The 6,450-nt window shown below is 40.7% G+C and overlaps 1 pseudogene; it reads left to right on the top strand.

Moving 5' to 3' along the window:
• Positions 1–1,451: 1,451 nt before the first annotated feature.
• LOC115829776 (deleted in malignant brain tumors 1 protein-like) lies at positions 1,452–6,450 on the top strand (annotated as a pseudogene).

Below are 6,450 nucleotides of genomic sequence, written 5' to 3' on the forward strand. Positions count from 1 at the left end.
CCGTCTTCATGTGCACCCACGAGTGAGTGTGTGTGTAGTGTGCGTGCGTATGAGTGAGCATGTGTGTGCTGGGAAGGTGACTGCACGAGTGCATCCAGTACGTGTGTGTTTATGTGAGAGGAAGTGTGAGAGAGACACACAGACAAAGAGAGAGGGAAGAGAGAAGGAGAGCTGTAGGGGCAAAGGGTGTTTATATACGTGTCTGTAATGCTGAGAACTTTAATATGATGAATGTACTTTAAACTTCATGCAACTCATTTCAGAAATCACTGGAAAATCACATATTGTGGTCATGTCATTAAAATGACCTCTCTTTTATGAGAAGGCTGTGTGTGTGTGTGTCTACTTTTAGTTTTGTGACTCTCTCACTGCTCTAATGTGTCTTGTCTCTCCTCAGAGAGACGTGTCTACCAAAAGGAGGAGGAGTGCTGTTCAGCAGCGTTGGTGATATTTTGATATATTTGGAGAAAAACCAACAGTGTTCTCTGATTTGTCGGTGTACCCGTTTGATGATTTCCTTTATGTCTCTAATAAGTCAATAGTGAGTGTGACTGGCGGGTGTGGGGTGGGCTCTCTCTGTCTCTCTCTAGGGGGGCTGAGGGAACATAGTTACTGCAGCAGTCAGTCTGAGAGAGCAGAGGAGAAGGTTGTGCTCTGTGTCAGGTTGTTCAGAGTGTGGACTGGGACAGAGAGCTGCCTGTGGGTGATTTTTCTGTCCTCCATGGTTCAGGTCATCACAGCTGGTAGGTGAAGGTTCGAGATTTAAAGGTGACGGGATCACAAGATTACATCTTTTTGTGATTATTCTATCACTTGGAAAAATATTTGCAAAAAAACAGATATTTTCTTGAGTCATGAGTTTTGACTTACGTAAAGCAGCTTTATTTCTTAATGTAAAGGACAGAAGATTCTTCAATCTGTAAGTATTATGACAGACATTAATTTTATTTGAAATGTACCATTAACTAACACTATCACACTAACTACTGTATGAATGATATAGAAACAAGGCTAAACAAACCGCTGAAGATTACATAAAGGACTGAACAGAGGATTTTTTTTACACTTGTTATGTTTAACATATTGGTGTTGGTAAATTCCAAGAAATGTATTTTCATAATTTTTTGTACATTTGTAATTTTAGTAACTGCAATTTTAGTAGAAAGAAACTCTGAACAGTCATAGTTTCCAGAATTCTTACAGGTGACAAGAATATGAGTGTCTGACTTAGCGTAAATGTGTGTAAATTCTTTTTCAAAAGAATTACATAATCTTTTTAAAGGATGGAATGTCAGGAAAATATAAAAAGTCTCTCTCTCTCTCTCTTTGTTTCTCTGTCTGTCTTCTGTTCAGGCAGTGTGAGAGTGGTGGATGGTGGTAGTCGCTGTGCTGGGACAGTGGAAGTTCATTATAAAGGACAGTGGGGGACAGTGTGTGGTTGTCACTGGGACATGACTGATGCTGCAGTGGTGTGTAGAGAACTGGGCTGTGGGGAGGCTGTGGATGCACCTCATTTTGGTCTTTTTGGACATGGATCTAGGCCACTCTTGTTGGACTTGATGACCTGTAATGGGTCAGAGACTACACTGATGGACTGTCAGTCAGCTGAGAGTTATCCAAATTCCTGTCCTCCCAATATTATTGCTGGAGTCATCTGTACAGGTAGGCTGAAAAAGAGTATGTTAAAATGACCTTTCATTAGTGGATACTGTTTTGTTTTTTTTAAATATGTATATTATTTGTTACTGAAATAAAACTGACCAGTTATTTTGGTCCTTTTCTCTTTTCCAGTGTAATAAACTGGTTACTCCATGACACTGTTATATGTTCAGACCATGTTCTTTAAGGTTACAGTGTGTATACAGTGCAGAGTGAGAACAACATAATAAATGTATGTCATTTACTATGACATGGGGCAGTACTGCTGGTATGAGTGTGTCCGGCACAGCAACTCTGTTAGGCTTCTCCCTCACAACAGAATCCCAGTGGGAAAGAAAACTCGTCTATCATTACTCAATCCTAAATTCTACTGAACTACTCTTAAGTGTTATTTCAGATTTCTCTTATTGGATTGGGAAATCAGATTACTTTTTTATTATATTTATACTGGTGTATAATAGTAGTAGTAGTATAAAGTAATAAAGAGCCATTTGTAGGAGTGAATGACTATATGACATGATTACTCTGTAAATCCTTTAACCTGGAAAGCACTTTGCACTTAAGCTTGAAAAGTGCTACATAAATAAAATTATTATTATTATTATTGTTATCGTCATCTCAGACTACCATTTTAAAAACGACATATCTTTGTCATATTACATTTTTCATGAGAAATGTTTATGCATTTTATGCATTATTTTTTGCAAAGTAAAAACATTTGTCTTAGTCACAGGACAAGAATTATTTTAAAGCTCTCTCAGTCTGAAGAGAAAACAAATTTCATTCATCTACAGAATTTTAAAGCCCTTAAAATTTGCAGATCAGTTTAAATTCAGCCACACCATTCTTATTTGTGTTGAATAATCAATCCTGCTATGTTTATTATCCACAGGTTCTGTCAAATTAGTGGATGGTTCTCATCTGTGTTCTGGAAGAGTAGAGATTCTTCGTGGGAAGACCTGGGGCACAGTGTGTGATGCTGACTTTGACCTGCAGGATGCAGAGGTTGTGTGTCGAGAGCTGGGCTGTGGAGTTCCTGTGGAGGTGCTGGGAGCAGCTGCTTTTGGCAAAGGGGAGGGTCAGGTGTGGTTGGAGGAGATTCAGTGTAGAGGTGATGAATCTCAGATTGAACTCTGTCCAACATCACCCTCTCAGAGACAGAACTGCTCCCGTGACAGTTATGTGGGACTGATGTGTACAGGTAAGACTGAAAAAAGAAAATCTAAATATTATAACACCATTGTCAGTTTTATCAAAGTAAAAAATAAAAGTGTGGCATTGGGGAGATACAAACTGACGGAAAATTTAGAGTCATCACCTACCGATATATTTGAGCACGGAAAAAACACAGTTAAGCTCAGTATTAACACTTCCGTCGTATTCTTTGTTTGGCGGTGAGCAGTGCCAAGAATCAGCCAAATTCAGCAGACAGAACAAATCTCTAAAAGGCATAAACTTAAAGCTTTGAGTTCAATTCATCACCGTTTCCTGAGTGTAACCAGTAAAATAAGTTTAAAATTTATTCGGCAGATCAAGGGAGACAGATGCAGTTATTCATAGGTGCCCAATATTCCGACAAGGACCCGACAGCCCAGTCTACCGCGGCATTCAGCCCACACGTGCTAGGAAATATGAGCGAAAATTTGCCTGGGCACATACGTTGCCGTCCGCACCCCAGTGTGCATGTGAAGGAGGTTCGCGGAATGCCGAACCGCTGCGTTTCTGGTTGGTCTTCCGAGTTTAAGGCTCACCAGGGGGATGTGGAAATGAAATCCTGTGCTGTCCTCCGCTGCAGCCACTGGCGCCATAAACACATCTGCTCCACGGCCGCGTCTCGTCCTCGTCCGTGTCACAGAAGACGGGTGGTCAAAGATGAATTTATCATAAAATCAAACATAATAGAATTCAGATTTAAGACGTATCTAGATACATTGCCCACGATACGATTCAGGGACGATGCATTTTAATATGGAAGGATTCGGTGCGATTCGAGTTCTTAGCATTTGTTTAATGTACACATTCATTTTCCATTGTACATTACAAAGCAATTCTGTAAAAGTGGCGTTGCTTACCTTCAAATAGATATATTTCATAAAAGACCTGGGAATTCCAAGTGTTTTTGTTACTGGACAGCACGGGGGAAAATGGAAGACAAATGCATCGTTTCAGAATTACATGTTATTGTGTTTATTACGTTTCCAAAAGACACAGCTGCACAAAAAAAGATTTACTGGATGAACAAACAGTTTGACATTATTAACTGAATAGGCCTCAGCCGTCTCAGCTGAGTGGTGTTTCTCGTGCTACCGCTGTACTTAATTACTATCCTACAGACCTTACAAATGGACAGATTTTTCCTTCCTTCTTATGAAATTCAAATGTCTTCCAAACTTTAGATTTTGGATCTGATCTAAACAGTGTCGGCGTTATCCGATATGTTGTTAATGTTTTTACCTCGCAAGCAAAGCGAACGTTGCCCTCATAAAAGGTAAAAGGTCAACGCGAGATGCAGATTTATTAGCGAGTGACAGGCGGTCATTATTATTTTGAAAGTAACATGACTTGTTAGGTTAGATATTTGAGTCTTCAGCAGCAGCTATAGCTTATAGCCTACTTAAGCAGAATTAGCAGTAAAGCTTCAGTCAACCGATTCGTCACTTTAGAATCGGGCCATCTACCGGTTCATGGTACATTTAGATCAGGGATGACAAACTCATTTTCATTTCGGGCCAAATAAAGATCATGAATGACCTCAAAGGGCCGGTGGTGGCAGAATGTATCGATAAAACTACTTATTAACAAACTGTTAAAAATATTGATAAATAGCTGTCTCTGCATTAAATTAGTACTTTTTAAAATGTAAAAATATTGAACATCTTTTTACATTAATACATAAAATATATTTAAGCACACTGCTGTGTTATAACATAAATACCTTTCATTTTCATTTAGCGTAAGTTGTACTCCTTCATCACCGACACAGCCTCGTAACACAGAAGACATACCGGTCATTCTCCTTAAAGCACAAATAGGTATTCGGCTCCCCACCTCTCGTTAAATTGTCTACCCTCAGCGTCAATTTTTCTCTCCTTGGACATTTTGGGATAACTCGCAGATATTTTTCAACTTCATCACTTGCTGAAAAACCGTTTGAGTGACGGAAACACTCCACTCTAGCGACAGGATGCTGTCATTGCGCGGATTGTGTTCCGCATTGTAGAAAGTGTACTTTACGTCACTGCATGCTGGAGAGTAGCTGCTTTCATTTTGAGACAATTATATGCCTTTTAATCTCTCGAGGGCCACATAAATAGTTATGGCGGGCTGGATTCGGCCCGCGGGCCTTGAGTTTGAAACATGTGATTTAGATCGATCTAGGGGTCCGCGTAACGATGTAGTATATATATATATATATATAAATACACACACGCACACAATTTTTTAAAACAAAACAAAACAAAAAGTTCTCACCATGAGTGACATATGTCTCTCTCTCTCTCTCTCTCTCTCCCTCTCCTTGCAGGTAGTGTGAGGCTGGTGAATGGTGGTCATCACTGTGCTGGGAGAGTGGAGATTCTTCATGAAGGACAGTGGGGGACAGTGTGTAGTGATAACTGGGATATGACTGATGCTGCAGTGGTGTGTAGAGAACTGGGCTGTGGGGAGGCTTTAAATGCACTGAGTGGAGCTCATTTTGGACCAGGATCAGGACCAATCTGGAAGGATGATGTGGACTGCACTGGGTCAGAGTCTACACTGAAGAACTGTAGAACAAGACGATGGGGTGAACATGACTGTGGGCATCACCAAGATGCAGGAGTCATCTGCTTAGGTAGTCTGGACAAAACCCTTGTGTAAAATTAAACCACACATTATTCATTAATAATTGTAAGTAACATTTCAATAATCTTATATGCCATACTTGGACTTTGCCTTCAAACCTGTTATTTTTATCATGAAGTTATGTCATTACAGGGAATGTTCCAATTATACATAATATTGTCTGGTTACATTTTAGGAGGAAGGGTGGTGGGTGGAACTCGCTGCACTGGGAGAGTAGAGGTGTATGATGGAAAGACCTGGAGCACAGTGTGTGATCCTGACTTTGACCTGCAGGATGCAGAGGTTGTGTGTCAAGAGCTGGGCTGTGGGGTTCCTGTAGAGGTACTGGGAACAGCTGCTTTTGGCAAAGGGGAGGGTCAGGTGTGGTCAGAGGAGATTCAGTGTAGAGGCAATGAATCTCAGATTGTCCTCTGTCCAACATCATCTTCACAGAGACAGAACTGTTCCCATGACAACGATGTGGGACTGGTGTGTACAGGTATGAATGCAAAAAACCCCTGAAATGTCATGTTTACTTTATTCATAACAGGAATTTATTGCCAGTTTTAACTGAGATAAAATGTTTAAGTTACCTCTATTTCTCTCTGATATACAGACAGTGTGAGGCTGGTGAATGGTGGTGGTCACTGTGCTGGGAGAGTGGAGGTTCTTCATGAAGGACAGTGGGGGACAGTGTGTAGTGATGACTGGGATATGACTGATGCTGCAGTGGTGTGTAGAGAGGTAGGATGTGGAGGGCCTGTAGAAATACTGAGTGGAGCTCATTTTGGACCAGGATCAGGACCAATCTGGATGGATGATGTTGCCTGTACTGGGTCAGAGTCTACACTGAAGAACTGCAGATCTAGTGGATGGGGTCAACATAACTGTAGTCATCACCAGGATGCTGGAGTTTTTTGTTCAGGTGCGTGTAAAATTAGCACTTTATTCACCATCCAAAAAATATAG

Source organism: Chanos chanos, chromosome 1, assembly GCF_902362185.1.
Source record: "Chanos chanos chromosome 1, fChaCha1.1, whole genome shotgun sequence".
Lineage (NCBI taxonomy): Eukaryota > Metazoa > Chordata > Actinopteri > Gonorynchiformes > Chanidae > Chanos > Chanos chanos.